Below are 18462 nucleotides of genomic sequence, written 5' to 3' on the forward strand. Positions count from 1 at the left end.
CTAAGTACCACTGATTACTAAAAGGGTTCCTTGGAAAAGTGTCTCATTTTATGTGAAGATACACAAGATGAACCTGGAAGCTTTTGTAATATTTAAGAGCAAGGAAATTCCTTAAGACTACTGGAGTCATGTCAAAAGGTGAAGGAACCTTCTTGAAAGAATTTTCATTAGCTTAATGATAAAATAACTTGATCATCAAAGATAATCATAGTCACTTTGGAAAACAGCTTGGCAATTTCTTATATTTAATTCTCCAGCTATCCTATGACCTAGCCTCCTACCTATTTACCCAGCAGAAAGGAAAACATGCTCACAGAAAGACCTGTGTGTCAGTCCATTTTCCATTATTATTTTAAAAACACCTCATACTGGATAATGTACAAGGAAAATAAGGTGTCAGGCATGGTGGTACATGCCTGCAATCTTGGCACCTGGGAAGATGGGGCAGGAGGATCATGAGTTTGAGGTCAGCCTGGACTACATAGCAAGAGCCTTTTCAAACCAACTAACTAATCAACCAACCAAGCAAGCAAGGAAACAGCTGGATTGGGAAAATTGCCCAGTGAGTAAAGTGCTTGCCACACAAGAACCTCAGTTTGGATCCTTAGCACCCACATAAAAAGTAGGCATGTAATTCCAGTGCTGAGGAGGAAGAGGTAGGATATCACTGGGACTTTCTGGCTAGCTAGTCTACATAAATAAAGTGAGCTGGGTGTGGTGGTGCATGCCTTTAAACCTAGCACTTGGGAAGCAGTGGTAAGAGGATCACCATGAGTTCAAGGCCAGCCAGAGACCACATAGTGAATTCCAAGTCAACCTGGGCTACAGCAAGACCTTACCTCGAACCCCTCAACCACCACCAAAAAAAAAAAAAAAAAAAGAAAAGAAAAGAAAAAGAAAGTGAAATAGTACTGAGAAGAAGTAATAGTGGACTGTTCAGCATTGAGATATTTCACTTAGGAGAAGTGTTTACAATACTGTCATACTGTCTTCCAGACACAAAATGGCTTGATATTCATGACCCCCGCAGTGGCTGACAACACCTCCACAGACATTCATGATAAGGAGGGACAAATGATCTCATAAAAATACAAGAAAGGGCTGGAGAGATGGCTTAGTGGTTAAGCACTTGCCTGTGAAGCCTAAGGACACTGGTTCGAGGCTCAATTCCCCAGGACCCACGTTAGCCAGATGCACAAGGGACGCATACGTCTGGAGTTCTTTTGCAGTGGCTGGAGGCCCTGGCACGCCCAATCTCTGTCTCTCTCTCTCTTTCTCTATGTCTTTCACTCTCAAATAAATAAATAAAAACAAAAACTAAAAAAATACAAGAAAGACTAGTTGGAAAGAAAAAGAGATTCAGTGAAAGGGAGGTTTGGGATGGGGAAAAGGGTGGATGGTGGGAAGGGATTTTGGTCATGGCATATTGTCTATATTTATGGATGCTGTCAATAAAAAAATAATTAATGTGAGCCAGGCCTGGTGGCACACGCCTTTAATCCCAGCACTCGGGAGGCAAAGGTAGGAGGATCACTGAGTTTGAGGCCACCTTGAGACTACATAGTGAGTTCCAGGTTAGCCTGGGCTAGAGTGAAACCTTAAAACAAAACAAAAAAAAAAAAAAGGTGCCGAGTGATTGAGGAAAACACCCCTGTGTCAACCTCTGACCTCATGTGCATGCACATCCAAGCACATATATGCACCCACACACATTATGACCATGCAAATACACACTCCTGCTCAGTATACCTATATACACCCCAAAACAAATGAGCAAGAAAAACAACCAACCAAAAACAAACAACAAAGAAGGAAGAAGAGAAGGAAGGAGGAAGGAAGGAAGAAGGGAGGGGTGGAGGGAAGAAAGGAAGGGGAAAACAGGTTTGTTTAGCTCACAGTTTTGGAGATTCAAGGGTATGGGTGCCACTGTCTGGGTTCTGATGGGGACCTTATTTATTTATTTATTTTCGAGGTAGGGTCTTGCTCTAACTCAGGCTGACCTGGAATTCACTGTGTAGTCTCAGGGTGGCCTCAAACTCATGGCCATCCTCCTACTTCTGCCTCCTGAGTTCTGGAATTAAAGGCATGTGCCACCATGCCTGGCTTGGTGGGAACCTTACTGAAGATGGCATTGTCATAGCAAAACGTGTGGGAGGGAGTGATCACATGTCAAGACAGGGTAACAGATGGCAGGGAGGGGTTCAACCCTTGCTCTTTTTTAATATTTATTCATTTATTTATTTACAAGAGAAAGAGAGAGAGAGAGCCACAGAGAGAGAGAGAGAGAGAGAGAGGCAGATAGCCACTGCAAACAAATGAATTTCAGACACATGCGCCACCTTGAACATTTGGCTTTACGTGGATACTAGAGAATTGAACCTGGGTTCTTTGGCTTTGCTAGAAAATGCCTTAACCATAAAGCCATCTCTCCATCCCCAATCTTGCTCTTTTTTCTTTGTTTGTTTGTTTGTTGTTTGGAGGTAGGGTTTCGCTCTGGCCCAGGCTGACCTGGAATTTACTATGTAGTCTCAGGGTGGCTTTGAGCTCACAGCAATCCACCTACTTCTGTCTCCTGAGTGCCGGAACTCTACAAGTGCTGGGATTAAAGACGTGCGACAGCATACCTGGCTCTTTCTTTTTTAAAATAGTTTCCAAAAAAATATTTTGTTTATTTGCAAGAAGAAAGTGATAGAAAGTAGGGAGACAGAGAGAATGCGCACATCAAGGCCTCCAGCCACTGCAAACAAACTCTAGATGCATGTGCCACTTTGTGCATCTGGCTTTATGCAGGTACTACTGGGGAATTGAACCCAGGCCGTAAGCTTGGTAGGCAAGCACCTTAACTGCTGAGCCATCTCTCCAGCCCTGTTTGGTTTATTTATTTATTTATTTGAGAGCGACAGACACAGAGAGAAAGACAGATAGAGGGAGAGAGAGAGAATGGGCGCGCCAGGGCCTCCAGCCTCTGCAAACGAACTCCAGACGCGTGCGCCCCCTTGTGCATCTGGCTAACGTGGGACCTGGGGAACCGAGCCTCGAACCGGGGTCCTTAGGCTTCATAGGCAAGCGCTTAACTGCTAAGCCGTCTCTCCAGCCCCCTGTTTGGTTTTTTGAAACAAGTTCTTATGCAGACCAGGCTGGTCATAAATTCACTAGGATTCGAGGAGCCCCTCTCTGGTGATCAAATCTAGAGCTCCGGGCATGCTAGGAAGGCACTGTACCAAATGAATTACACCCGCTAGCCCAGTGACCTAATTACCTTGAGTGAGGAGGCTCCACCTCTTTTCCTCACCACCTTCTGTTCTTCCTTTTGTGATTTTTTTTTCTTTTTCTTTTTTTTTGGACAGGGTCTTCCTACATAACCCAGGCTGGCTTCCAACCTTCACTATCTGTGCTGGAATTATAGATGTGAGCTACCAGGCCATGTTTCAGACTCCACTTTTTCTCCTCCTCCTCCTTCTTCTTCTTTTATTTTTGTTTTGTTCTGTTTCTCAAGGTAGGGTCTTACTGTAGCTCAGGCTGATCTGGAATTCACTCTGGAGTCTCAGGATGACATCAAACTCATGGCCATTACTTGAAAAACCAGAAAAAAAAAAAAAAAAAAAAAAAGCTCCAGGGGAAGTGGGGGGGGGAGCTAAAAAAGTAAATAAACAAATGACTTCAGAAAGCTGAGCTACATAAATAAACAATTTAGGGGGGGTGGCTCCCGCGGGGGCTTCCTCGGGGATGCGGACCCCGGCTCTCACTGTCCCAAGCGCGACCACCTCCTTCCCGCCCACGCTGGTCACTGCCCACTCTACTGGGCTGGCCTTCCCCGAGGGCCCGAGGCCTGGTTCTGGCTCCAGCATGTCTTTCTGCGGGGCGCTGTGGCGGAGTCCTCATGCAAGAACTCTGTCCCTGTGAAGACCCCAGCGGGGACTCCAGCCCCGCCATCGTGAACGGGACCCCGATCCCACACACGCCCATTGCCGTGGACTTCTGGGGCTCGGCGCGGCTCTTCTTCTTGTCCCTCATGCACTCGGACCACACGGTGGTCCTGTCCAGCACGTGGGCGCCGCCCCTCTACTGCTCCCCAATCACCGCCCACCTCCTGCACCGTCACCTGCAGGTGATTTTCGATATCCACCATCCATGCTGAAGGAGCCAGCCCTGTCCGTGGGGAAACAGATCCACACTTTATACCTGGCCAACACCAATTGCAACCCAGCCCACGTTCTTCCTTCCTGACAGGAGGCTGCGCAACAAATTATCCATCTCATCCGAAAGTACCCACGACATCACACAAAGATTGGACTCTACAGCCTGGGAAAGGAGTCACTACTGGAGAAACTGGCCCTGGAGTTTCGGACCTGGGCGGTATTGAGTCCTCGGCGTCTGGAGGTGGTACAGCTCCTGGGCCTGGCAGATGTATTCACGGTGGACGAAAGGGCGGGCCGCATCCATGCTGTGGACCATACGGAGATCTGCCACTCTGCCACGCTTCATTGGAACCAGACCCACCCTGCCATTGCTATCCTTCCCACGAGCCGGAAGACCCGCAGCCCCCCCCACCCACACCGACGTCCACATCATCCCTTACTCTGATCATTCCTCCTACTCTGAGCTGCGTGCCTTCCTTGCAGGGCTGAGGCCTTGCCAGGTGGTGCCCATTATCAGTCGACAGCCCTGTGGAAGCTACTTCCAGAAACAGCCTGAGTCCTAGGCTGCCCGTCCCCCTCATTCCAGACTGTGCAGCAATATATGAGCGCTTCTAGGAAGGCGAGCGTGTTCTGGCTGTTAGAAAGGAGGTCAAAGAAGCCAAGGATCCCAGGGGTTGTGTTTGAATCCCCGGAGGAAAATGCTGACACACACACAAAGAAGCGCAAGAAAGAAAACCTTTTCCCCTGGCCTGGAGACCTTGAGAAGCTCTCCCTCTGTCCTTGTCCTTTGCAGGCCAAGAAGCAGTTACTCCCAGACTGGCTGCAAAGAATGGGATGAGCCAGTCTCTTTCTGTGAGTCTCAGGAGATAGTGACTGCGTTGACTTCCCCCTTAGGCTTTTCGGTACAGTTAAAGTCTACAGATGAGGAGTTTATCTCTCCAGAAACCACGGAAGAAATTGGCTTAAAGTCCCCTTTGATATCTAGAGATGATGGCGCCCCAGATTTGGGGAACCAAGATGCACAGGTCAACCAGGATGTCCCCCTGTCTCACAGTAGCAAGGCCATTCCTGTTCTAGCTACTGAGTCCAGGGACATGGCACTCAAGTACCTTCTGACTCCAGTGAACTTTTTCCAGGCAGGGTTCTCTTCCCGGAGCTTTGATCTGCAAGTAGAACAATTCCATAAACTCTTGCTAAAGCACAAACCAGAAAGTGCAACGTGACAGTCATGTTGGATCCAGCATTACATTTTGAAGGCAGTGGCTAGTGGCCGGCGGCAAGAGTTTTACACCTTATATATGTTTACAGAAGCCTCAGAATCATTCTGACCAGAGCTTGTTCACCAGAGTCCTGGTGCCTGTCAAAAATCTTTAGTTCTAGGGCTGGAGAGATGGCTTAGCGGTTAAGCGCTTGCCTGTGAAGCCTAAGGACCCCAGTTCGAGGCTCGGTTCCCCAGGTCCCACATTAGCCAAATGCACAAGGGGGCGCACGCGTCTGGAGTTCGTTTGCAGAGGCTGGAGGCCCTGGTGCGCCCATTCTCTCTCTCTCCCTCTATCTGTCTTTTTCTCTGTGTCTGATGCTCTCAAATAAATAAATAAATAAAAATTAAGTTCTATAGTTAACTCTGTTTAAGAAACACACTTTGCCAGGCATGGTGGCACACGCCTTTAATCCCAGCACTCAGGAGGCAGAGGTAGGAGGATTGCCGTGAGTTTGAGGCCACCCTGAGACTACATAGTGAATTCCAGGTCAGCCTGGGCTAGAGTGAGACCCTACCTCGAAAAAAACAAAAAAAAAAAAAAAAAAGAAACACACCTCATCACTTCATTATGAACTCCTGGGAGTGCACATTAAAAGGCTCAGGTTCGCACTTGCTTCCGCAGCATGCATACTAAGACTGGAACAATGTGGAGATTAGCATGGCCCCTGTGCAAGGATGACACGCGAATTTGTGAAGCATTCTAGATTTTTCATAAAAAAGGCCAAGGTTCTTCCCATTGTTACTCTGTGTATTGTATGCCATGTCCCACATCCCCTTATTTCTCTTCCCCACATCCTTGGGGAGTTGTTTTCAGTTTACAAACTGGTGCTGGAGGACAAAGTGGTGTCCCAATCTTGAATGTCACTGACTTGCTGTGACCCTATCCAAGTGACTGCCCGTTTCCGCCTCTGGGTGGGAACAGGAAATGAAGCAGCAGCCTTGGAACAGTGTTGGAAAAACCCCACCTTCTGCCTCACTGAGCAACTGGGGGGCAGTTGGTGTCACTGGGAGCCCATGTTGAACAAAGCCATGTGGGGGGTTGGGCACCTCTCACCAAGGCAGTATCTAAACGGATTCTGAACATTAAGGCTTGGAGTGTGACAAGGCTACTGGTTGCTTGAAGGCATTGACTCTTTGGTTAAAATAAAGCTATAAAAGATCAAAAAAAAAACAAAAAAAAACCAGAAAAACAATTTAGAAGGGATCAATTCCCATCATGAAGGGCCAACCACTTCAGGGAAAACAATGGCCACCAATGTCATATGTCCTGGGTAGGGGCCATTACCTAAAATAGGAGTTTGTGGAAGACAAGTCAAAATATAAAACAAAGGAGTTGAGACAGAGCTCACCTGCGATCGTTTCCTGCCCCAGGCTCTCTGGTCTCCTGGGTTCTGAGGCTTTCACCAGCGCTGCTGGGGGTGTGGGGCAGGCTGCTCCATGTCTGGCTATGAGACTCCTGGCCTTGACCAATGACTGCTCTATGTGCTTCTTGGATGGTGAAGGGATTTGAAGCATGCAGACCTCAGTTTCTCTTAGTTCACCCAGATGATTTTGTTTTTGGAGACAGGGTCTTGGTCTAGCCCAGGTTGACCTGGAATTCATTTTGTAGTCCCAGGCTGGCCTTGAACTCACGGTGATGCTCCTACCTCTGCATCCTGAGTGCCTGGCTGCCTATATATATGGACTGACCTGGAGCTCAGAATCCTATCTCAGCCTCTCTAATCTGGGACTACAAAAATATGGTGGCACCACACCCAGCTTTCAATAGTTTTTGAGTTTTGTTTGAGATAGGGCTTCTCACAGTATATCCCTGGCAACCAGGGAATTCATTATGTAGTCCAGGCTGGTTTTGAACTCATGGCACCCTTCATCCCTGAGCCTCAGTGGTGGGGTTAAAAGTATAGGTCATCACAACTGGGACAAAATGAATTTTAGGGACTAGAGAGGTGGTGCAGCCATTAAGGTGCTTGCCTGTAAAGCCTAACAACCCAGGCTCAATTCCCAGCCACGTAAAGCTAGATGCACAAAGTGGTAAATGTGTCTGGAGTTTGTTTGCAGTGGCTAGAGAACCTGGCATACCTATTCTCTGTCTGTCTGCCTGTATCTCTCTGCTTGCAAATACTTATTATTTTGTTTTGTTAGTTTAAAAAATGTATAAAACCACATTAGATGTCATCTTTGTATCTCGATCAAGAACCTATTTGAGGGCTGGAGAGGTGGTATTTGCCTGCCAAGCCAAAGGACCCAGGTTCGATTCCCCAGGACCCACATAAACCAGATGCACAAAGGTAGCACATGTATCTGGAGTTTGCTTGTGGTGGCGTACGGCTCTGGCATGCCCATTCTCTTTGCCTCATTCTGTCTCTCAAATAAATAAAATAAGTGAAGGTTTTTTTTTTTTTTTAAGCAGGATAAAGGCTTGATTCATTCCTGTTCTCTGTTTTCAGAATGAGTAGTCCTCTGGTATCTTCTAGAGATAAATAATAAGTATTTTTAGTATGATTTTGAAATTGTCAATTTTTAAAAAGTTTTACAGTTTATTAATCATTTCATGAAAACTCCATATAATCATCACAGATTAAACACTGCAGTGCTTGTTTGGCAGCACATGTACTAAAATACAGAGGAGATTAGCATGGCCCCTGTGCAAGGATGGCATGCAAATTTGTGAAGTGTTCTAAATTAATAAACAGCAACAAAAAAGAAACACTGGAAAAAAAGAAAGAAAGAAAGACTGCAAAATATGACTTCTCTTTGCCAGCATTGGCCTTTGCAGGGCCCTGACTTTCTTCACCTATTTCCAGTTTTGTTTTGTTTTTTTTTTCCTTGACAATGCTGGTGATCAAATCCCAGGCCATACACATGATAGTCAAATGCTTTACTGCTGACCCATGCCCCTAGCTCCTTTTCATTGTCCTCTTGAGATCTTCTTCTCATCCAGTCCTCATGTTCTGAGTGTGTGCTTGGGTTCATTTGACTTTGCAGAATTTAAGGACTTCTAAATCAAGTCAAAGCTTATTGTCTTACCACACCCAAATCGGTTCTTTATTAATTTGAGAGACAGAGAGGTAGAGAGAGAATTGGCACACCAGGGCCTCAGTCACTGAAATCCAACTCCAGACGCTTACACTACATAGTGGGCATGTGCAACCATGTGCTTGCTTCACCTTTGTGAGTCTGGCTTATTTGGGATCTGGAGAGTCAAACATGGGTCCTTAGGCTTCACAGACAAATGCTTCCACTAACCCATCTCTCCAGGCCTATCATGCTTGTTATATACTGAGCAAACTTGAAGATAAGAAAACAAGTGCTGGGGGGAACATTCTACTTCATGGAAGGATCACAGTAATAAGTATAGTTGGAAAAATGGAATCAGGAAGTCACTATCTGATGAAATACTGGATCAGTGATATACTCATCAGCACCTAATGGAAGATAATTCTGGAGGAAGGTTATAATGGATAGATCAAAGAAGACGAGCATGATATTGATTTATTGAATAGAACCAGCAGTGGGGCCAGCAGACATTGTGAGCTTCTTGATGTGATGAGATAGGAAATACTCAACACCTCCTTTAAAAATTATACTTGACCGGTGGGGAGGCAGTGGAGAGATGGCTCTGTGGCTAGGGCGCTTGCCTGCAAAGTCTAATGATCCAGGTTCAATTCCCTAGTACCCATGTAAAGCCAGATGCACAAGGTAGCCCATATGTCTGAAGTTTGTTTGCAGTGGCTGGAGGACCCAGCATGCCATTCTCTCTCTCTCTCTCTCTCTCTCTGTATATATATATCTATCTGCTTCTTTCTCTCTCAAATGAATAAATAAATAAATAATATATATTTTTTAAAGTAAGAAGAAAGCTGGGCGTGGTGGTGCACACCTTTAATGCCAGCACTTGGGAGGCAGAGGTAGGAGAATCGCCATGAGTTCGAGGCTACCCTGAGACTACATAGTGAATTCCAGGTCAGCCTGAGCTAGAGTGAAACCCTGCCTCAAAACAAAACAAAACAGTATTAAGTAGAGAGCTGGAGAGATTGGTTTATTTTTATAGGCCTGTCTTTGCCTATAAAACCTAAGGACCCAAGTTCAAATTCCCCAGGACCCATGTAAGGCAGATGAACATGATGGCACATATGTCTGGAGTTTGTTTGCAGCGGCTGGAGGCTCTGGTGTGCCCATTCTCTTTCTCTCTCTCTTAAATAAATAAATAAATAAATAAAAATCTATAAAAAATATCAAGTAGAAAACCAGGTGTGGTGGTGGATGCCTTTAATCCCAGCACTTGGGAGGCAGAGGTAGGTGGATCACCATGAGTTTGAGGCCACCCTGAGACTACATAGTGAATTCCAGGTCAGCCTGGGCTAGAGTGAGATCCTACCTCAAAAAAAAAAAAAAGAAAAAGAAAAGAAAGCAAGCAGCAGTACATGCACATTCATAGCAGTTTTATTCAGATAGTTCCTAAAGCAGGGCTGGTGAGGTGGCTTAGCTGTTAAGGGCCCTTGCTTTTGAAGCCCAAGGACCCAAGTCTGAGTGCCTAGCACTCACGTAAGCCAGATGCACATGGTGGCACAAGAGTCTAGGGTTTGTTTGCAATGGCCAGAGACCCTGGAGTGCCAATTCTCTCTAATAAATAAATAAATAAATAAATAAATAAATAAATATAATGCTGGAGAGATGGATTAGTGGTTAAGGCCCTTGCCTACAAAGCCGAAGGACCCAGGTTTGATTCCCTGTTACCCATATAAAGCCAGATGCACAAGGTGGCCTATGCATCTGGAGTTTGTTTGCAGTGGCTAGAGGCCCTAGAGTGCCCATTCTCTCTCTCTCTTTGTCTGCCTCTTTCTCATCTCTCTCTCAAATACATAAGTAAATAAACAAATTTTGAAAAGATATAAAAATAAATAAATCAAAATAAAAATAGCCCTAAAGTATAAACAACCCAAATGTTCACCAATAGGTCAATAGAAAAGAAACTGTAGTACATTTGCTCATTGGAATATAATTTGATAGTAAAAAGGAATGGAAGCCAGGTGTGGTGGCACATGCCTTTTCTCCAAGCACTTGGGAGGCTGAGGTAGGAGGATCACTATGAGTTCAAAGCAAGCCTGGGACTGCAGAGTGAGTTCCAGGTCAGCCTGAGCCAGAGTGGGACTCTACCTCGAAAACAATAACAAAAAAACAAAACAAAGAAGGAATGGAGGGACTGGCGAGATGACTCTGCTGGTAACAGCGCTTGCTGAGCAAGAGGGCCTGAGACTGAGTTTGATTCCCCATCACCCACATAAACTGGACATGGCCTCATATACCTGTACCACCAGTCCTGTGAGGAGTGGAGACCAGAGAATTGCTGTGAAATACTCATGGAAATGGTAGCTCCAGGTTCAGAGAAGAGACCTTATCTCAAGGAAACACAGATGAGTGATGGAAAGGATACCTGGCATTCTTCTTTGGTCTCTACATGTGTGCCCCATGAGTGCGCATTTGCACACACATGTGCATACACCACACACATCACATCACATACATTATACACAAACACAAAGAAATGGAAGCTGGACACGGTAGCATATGCCCAAAATCCCACTACAGAAGAGGCTGAGGCTGGAGAACTGCTGTGATTTCAAAGCCAGACTAGGCTTACATAGTGAACTCCTCCAAGCCAGCCAGAGTACAGTGTGAAACTTCGACTCAAGAAAAAAAAAAAAATATCAAACATCCCTAATCTAAAAATCCAAAATTTGGGCTGGAAAGATGGCTTAGTGGTTAAGTACTTGCCTGAAAAGCCTGAAGACCCCGGTTTGAGGCTCGTTTCCCCAGGTCCCACATAAGCCAGATGCACAAGGGGGCGCATGCATCTGGAGTTCGTTTGCAGTGGCTGGAGGCCCTGGTGTGCCCATTCGCTATCTGCCTCTTTCTCTCTGTCTGTCACTCTCAAATAAATAAAAATAAACAAAAAATTAAAAAAATAAAAATCCAAAATTTAAAATATTGCAAAATCCAAGACATTTCAGCATCTACATGATGTCAAAATGTGGATGCAGGGTTGGAAACATGGCTTAGCAGTTAAGGCATTTGCCTGCAAAGTCAAAGGATCCCTGTTCAACTCTCCAGGACCCACAAAAGCCAGATTCACTAGGGTGCGCATGCATCTGGAGTTTGTTTGCAGTGGCTGGAGGCCCTGGCGTACCCATTCTCTCCCTCTCTCTCTCTCAAATAAATACAGCATATATTAAAAAAAAAAAAAAAGAAATGGCAGAGAAAATAAAATGTGGATGCAGAGCTGGGCGTGGTGACACATGCCTTTAACCCCAGCACTTGGGAAGCAGAAGTAGGAGGATCACAGTGTGTTCCAGGCCATCCTGAGACTACAGAGTGAATTCCAGGTCAGCCTGAGCTAGAGTGAGACACTACCTTGAAAAAAAAAATACACAAAGAGCCTGGTGTGGGTACATGCCTTTAATTCCAGTGCTTGGGAGGTGGAGGTAGGAGGATTGCTGTGAATTCAAGGCCAGCCTGAGACTACATAGGGAATTCCAGGTCAGCCTGGGCTAGAGTGAGACCCTACCTCGAAAAAAAAAATTACGTGAAGGGTTGGTGAGATGATCTAGTGGTTAAGGTGCTTGCCTGCAGAGCCTAAGGACCCAGGTTTAATTCCCCAGGACCCACGTAAGCCAGATGGTGCACAGGGTGACATGTGTATCTGGAGTTTAGAGTGGCTGTAGGTCCAGCACACCCATTTTCTCTCTCTCATCTGCCTCTTCCTCTGTCTCTCAAATAGAAAAAAAAAAAATTTTTTTTAAATTTTTATTTATTTATTTATTTGAGAGCGACAGACACAGAGAAAGACAGATAGAGGGACAGAGAGAGAATGGGCGCGCCAGAGCTTCCAGCCTCTGCAAACGAACTCCAGACGCGTGCGCCCCCTTGTGCATCTGGCTAACGTGGGACCTGGGGAACCGAGCCTCGAACCGGGGTCCTTAGGCTTCACAGGCAAGCGCTTAACCGCTAAGCCATCTCTCCAGCCCAAAAATTTTTTTTTAATTACACACAAGTAATTTTTTTGAGTCAAATCTCACTCCATCTCAGAATGACTTGGCACTCACTCTATATCAGGCTGAGATCCCTCCTACCTCATCTTCTAGAGTACTGGAACTATGGCATTAGCCACCTTGCCCTCTCTCTATGTGTGTGTATATTTTTAAACTTTTTTAGTTTTGGGTTTTTTGAGGTAGGGTCTCTCTCCAGCCCCAGGCTGACCCGGAATTCACTGTGTAGTCTCAGTCTAGCCTCAAACTCACAACAATCCTATTCTGCCTCCCAAGTGCCGGGATTGAAGTTGTGTACCGCCACACCTGGCTCCCTTTATAGTTTGTATAATTTAGTGTATAAGGTGAGTATATAAAACAAAAATGATTTTCATTTTAAGACTTGAGTCACCTCCCTAAGATATCTCCTTGTGTAAAGGCAAACATTACAAAACTTGAAAACATCTGAATCCAATCTGGTCCCAAACATTTTCCACAAGAGACACTCAGCTACTTGCAGTGATTCATGCCGTGTATTCTGCTGGAACACCCTAAAAAAAAGCCAAAAATGGTGTGGCTTAAAGAACAGAAAACTAGGTGGGTGCTTGTGCTTGCCTTTAATCCCAGCACTTAGAAGGCAAAGGTAGAAGGATCACTGTGAGTTTGAGGCCAGCCTGGGTTACAGAGTAAGTCCAGGTCAGGCTGGACTAGAGAATGACCCTGCCTCAAAACAACAAAAGCAACCAGAAACTGATCTTTTCACAGTTCTTAGGGCTAAAAGTTTGAGAACAAGGACTAGCATGCTTGAGCTCTGGTGAGGCCCTTCCCCTTGGAGTGCAGACAACTGCCTGCTCTCTGTGTGATCATATGACCTCCTCTTTGCCTGAGGATGAGGAAGGAGAGGGAGGGGGTGGGGGAAGGGAGATCATGCTTTCTGGTGTCTCCTAACAAGGACATTAATTCCATCATGAGGGCTCCACCTTCAAGAACTCACTTAACCCTAATCACCTCCCAAAGGCTCTATGTCTAAATACCATCACATTAGGCTTCAACATATGAAGTTTAGGGTGATACAAACTTCTAGTTTAGGGCATGCTGCAGATAAAGGAGCCCTGAAAACATGATGTCAAATTAAAAGATCACATGTGATTCTGTTTACATGAATTGTCCAGAATTGTTCAGGGTGATGCTGGCCTCATAGGAGGAGTTTGGTAGAATTCCTTCTTTTTCTATTTCCTGGAAAAGCTTAAGAAGCAATGGTGTTAGCTCTTCCTTAAAAGTCTGGTAAAATTCAGCAGTGAATTAATTCATCTGGGCCTGGGCTTGAATTGTCCAGATTCAAAGAGACAGAAGGAATATTAGTGGTTGCCAGTGGCTGGGCGGGACAGAAAACAGGGAGTGATTACTAATGAACAATTTATTTGGGGGAATGATAAAAATGCTCTGGTGATCACTGCATATCCTTGTGAATGCACAAAAATCACGTCAGCCAGGCGTGGTGGCACATGCCTACAATCCTAGCACTTGGGAGAGACTGAGTTCCAGGTCAGCCTAGGCTAGAGTGAAACTTGACTAGAAAAAGGAAAAGAAAAAAAAAAATCAAAACACTGAATTAAGGGCTAGAGAGAGGGCTCAGTGGCTAAGGCACTTCCCTGCAAAGTCTAATAACCTAGTTTGATTCCCCAGTACTCACATAAAGCCAGATGCACAAAGTGGTGCATGCATCTGGAGTTTGTTTGCAGCAGCTAGAGGCCCTGGCATGCCCATTCCCTGTTTCTCTTCTCTATATTTTTCTCTGCTTGCAAATAAGTAAACAAAAATATTTTAAGGGGGCTGGAGAGATGGCTTAGCAGGTAAGGCACTTGCCTACAAAGCCAAAGGACCCAAGTTTGAGTCCCCAGGACCCACATAAGCCAGATGCACAAGGTGGAGCATGTGTCTGGAATTTGTTTGAGGCAGTTGAAGGTCCTAGTGCATCCATTCTCTCCCTTCCTTTCTCAATCATATAAATAAATAATAATAATAATATATATTAAAAAAACTAAAAACCGAACAGCCAGGTATGGTGGCCAGCCTGAGGCTATAGAGTGAGTTCTAAGTCAGCCTGGGCTACAGTGAAGCCCTACCTCAAAATAAATAAATAAATAAATAAATAAATAAAATAAAACAAGGGGCTGGAGAGATGGTTTAGTGGTTAAGGCGCTTGCCTGCAAAGTCAAAGGACCTAGGTTTGATTCTTTAGTACCCACATAAAGCCAGATGCACAAGGGAGTGCATGCATGTGTAGATCGTTTGCAGTGGCTAGGGGCCCTGGTGCATCCATTATCTCTCTTCTCTCTCTCTGCCTATTTCTCTCTCCCTCCTTCCCTCTCTCAAATAAATAAAATATTTTTTAAAAAGCAACCAAGGAGGGCTGGAGAGATGACCTAACGGTTAAGACACTTGCCTGTGAAGCCTAAGGACCCAGGTTCAATTCCCCCAGCACCCACATAAAGCCAGATGCCCAAAGTGTTGGCATGCATCTGGAGTGCGTTTGCAGTGGCTGGAGGCCCTCGGGTGCCCATTCTCTCTCTCTCTTTCAGATAAATAAATAAATAAATAAATAAACAAACCCAGGGAAAAGTAGAAATAGATTCTGTGTTGGATTATATTAGAGAGCCATTAATTTTGTAGAGCACAATGATGATATTGTGGTTATATCTTTTTCAAATCCCTACATACTGGTGAGATCTTTAAAATATCCCCGGGCTTTTTCTGGATCTCCTGCTTCTCAGCTGCATGCATCCTCCTTTTGCTCCCCCTCTCTCCCTTCTCTCTCTGCCCCCTTCTCCTTCTCCCCAATTACAATAGTCTTAGATCCAAAAATAAATAAATAATAAATAAATAAATATCCTCAGGGAAGAAAGGGTCTGAGTGAAACTGGAAAGAGATAGGACATTACATTTTGAAGCTGAGTAACAGAGTGTGTGTGGGGGTCCATTATACTATCCCACCTTGTTTAACCATAGTAAAAGTTCCCTCAAAAAACAACAAAAAAAGCCCTCAGATATGGCAGAGCAAATATAAAATCTTGATTAGTCCTGAATTCTAGAAAGTTCATCTCTGACAGAGGATCCCAGGCTAGTCCCTAGGTCAATGACAGCATACCTTTACCCCAAAGCCCTCCTGGTCTGGTTGAACTTCATTGTGAGAAGAGAACCTATCAGAATATGCTTTGGGTTGGGATTGATCTAACTTTTTCTGGAGCATTCTATATCCATGATGCATCTTCATGCTATAGTGGTTAGCATTTGCTGTGTAACAAATTTCAATGGCTTAAATGAAAAAAAAAAACAAAAACACAACAACATGTTTATTCTTTGTAATCTGTGGCTGAGACTCTGGGTGGAATTGGCTGGGCCCAACTGCTCCAGGCTGGTCTCACTTGAATGCCCCGGGCTTTGGCAGCACCCTGTCTGGAAGGCTGCCTGGGTGTATCTGTGTCATGAAAAGCCTTCCTAAAAGCTGGGCGTGGGCTAGAGAGATGGCTTAGTGGTTAAGCGCTCGCCTGTGAAGCCTAAGGACCCCGGTTCGAGGCTTGGTTCCCCAGGTCCCACGTTAGCCAGATGCACAAGGGGGTGCACGCATCTGGAGTTCGTTTGCAGAGGCTGGAAGCCCTAGTGCGCCCATTCTCTCTCTCTCCCTCTATCTGTCTTTCTCTCTGTCTCTGTCGCTCTCAAATAAATTAAAAAAAGATATTTAAAAGCTGGGCGTGGTGGCGCACGCCTTTAATCCCAGCACTTGGGAGGCAGAGGTAGAAGGCTCGAGGCCACCCTGAGACTACATAGTGAATTCCAGGTCAGCCTGAGCTAAAGTGAGACCCTACTTCGAAAAACTAGAAAATAAAATAAAAGCCTTCCTAAGCACTAAGAAGAAGCAAGTCGCAATATATACGTTTTGTTCCACTGGTAAGTCACATGGTCTAGATTCAAGAAGAAAGGCTTTCACCTATTTATCTGAAAGAGACAGATAGAGGGAATGAGAATGGGCATGCCAGGACCTCTAGCCACTGCAAATAAACTCCAGACATATGTTGCACCTTGAGCATCTGACTTACATGGGTGCTGGGGAATTGAACCTGGGTCCTTAGGTGTCACAGGCAAGTGCCTTAACTGCAGAGCCATCTCTCCAGCCCTTAAACTTAAAAAAAGAAAAGAAAACAAAAGAAAAAGAAAACTTTGCCAGGTGTGGTGGCACACACCTCTAATCCCAGCACTTGGGAGGCAGAGGTAGGAGGATCACTGAGTTTGAGGCCATCCTGAGAGAGTGAATCCCAGGTCAGCCTGAGCTAGAATGAGAGCCTACCTTGAAAAAACAAACAAACAAACAAACAAAATTTATTAATTAATTCATTTATAAGGAGAGAGAGAGAGGGAGAGAGAGAAAGAGAAAGAAAATGGGTACACCAGGGCCTACAGCTGCTGCAAACAAACTCTAGATGTGCCATGTGCATCTAACTTTACATGGGTACTGAGGAATCACTCAGGTCATTAGGCTTTGCAGGCAAGTGCCTTCACTGCTAAGCCATCTCTCCAACACAAGGCTTGTCTGTAGATTGGATTGCTACCCAATGGGAGCAAGGGTGATAACTGGGGTTTGACCCAGACAACCTCTTGAAATGAGACTGACATTTTATTTATATTAATGGTGGGCAGGCCAAGCCAAACCTTAGAATCTCAGGGGATAGTATGTTGGATTACCTGGTCAGTCTGACCACTTTCCTGTAAAGTATGGTGGGACTCAAAATACCTCAGAGGTATTCCATACATGCCCATGTTCCAGAGGTGCCTAAGAAGTGAAATAGTTTTTAAAAATATTTTATTTTTTTTTAATTTATTAGAGACAGAGAGGGAAAAAGGGAGGAGAGAATGGGCACACTGCAAACAAACTCCAGGTGCATGTGCCACCATTGTGCATCTAGCTTACATGGGACCCAGAGAATCAAAGCTGAGTCCTTAGGCTTCACAGGCAAGCACCTTAACCACTAAGCCATCTCTCCAGCCCCAGAATTGAAATTTTATTTCTGCTGGCAGAATAGTGGTAGTGGGTTAACTATTACTCAGAAATATAGATCTTGCCAGGTGTGGTGGCACACGCCTTTAATCCCAGCACTTAGAAGGCAGAGGTAGGATCACTGTAAATTGGAGGGCAGCCTGAGACTATGTAATGAATTCCAGGTCAGCCTGGGCTACAGTGAGACCAGGATTTATAGTTCCTATGTCTGTTTCTGATCCTTCTCTCCTCTTTTTTTCTTTTGAGATATGGTCTCACATAGCCCAAGCTGGCCTCAAATTCAATATGGCCATCAAGTTTTGCAAGCATGTACCTTTAATTACTGAGCCATATCTTCCCACCCCCCCTATTTTTTTTTTCTTTGAGGTGGAGTCTCTGTCTAGCCTAAGATGACTTGGAATGCACTATGGAGTCTTAGGCTGGCCTCCAATTTACAGCTATCTTCCTACCTCTGCCTGCCAAGTGTTGGGATTAAAGGCGTACACCATCACACCTGGCTCCTATCTCCCTTTTTCTATGGCTTAAACTCAGACCCATTTTGTGATGCTTCCTGAGCCTCCCATATCCTTAGGGGGCATGGCTTGGCTCTCAGAAGGAGAATGGGTTTGCAGACCTAGAGGACTTGGTCTTGGGCCATTTCCTTCCTTCACAGAGTCTCTATTCTCATCTCTAGAGCATAGGCTTGCTTGGAATGGCTCTGAGGTCTTGGAGGCCCTGTCCTACTTATAGAAAAGTGGTCAAGCTGGGCAGGTAATCCAGTTTACTGTCCCCTCAGACTCTAAGGTCAGGCTTGGTCTTCAGAGAGAATGTCCCAGGTAGGTGTAATAGATGGGTTGCAAATATGGGTGCCATTCGTTTTTCTTTTTCTTTCTTTCTTTCTTTCTTTTTTTTCTTTTCTTTTTTTTTTTTTTTTTTTGAGGGAGGATCTCACTCTAGTCCAGGCTGACCTGGAATTCACTGTGTAGCGATCCTGCTACCTGTGCCT

General features: G+C 45.1%; 1 protein-coding gene and 3 pseudogenes across 3 annotated transcripts in view; all 4 read left to right on the plus strand.

The window, feature by feature from the left end:
* Positions 1-18462, plus strand: part of Il34 (interleukin 34) — a 120399-nt gene that overhangs the window by 73621 nt on the left and 28316 nt on the right. The gene's annotated exons all lie outside the window — the stretch shown is intronic.
* Positions 3998-5362, plus strand: LOC101605617 (annotated as a pseudogene).
* Positions 6011-6110, plus strand: LOC123458278 (annotated as a pseudogene).
* LOC123458286 lies at positions 7991-8087 on the plus strand (annotated as a pseudogene).

This window comes from Jaculus jaculus, chromosome 1 (assembly GCF_020740685.1).
Source record: "Jaculus jaculus isolate mJacJac1 chromosome 1, mJacJac1.mat.Y.cur, whole genome shotgun sequence".
Classification (NCBI taxonomy): domain Eukaryota; kingdom Metazoa; phylum Chordata; class Mammalia; order Rodentia; family Dipodidae; genus Jaculus; species Jaculus jaculus.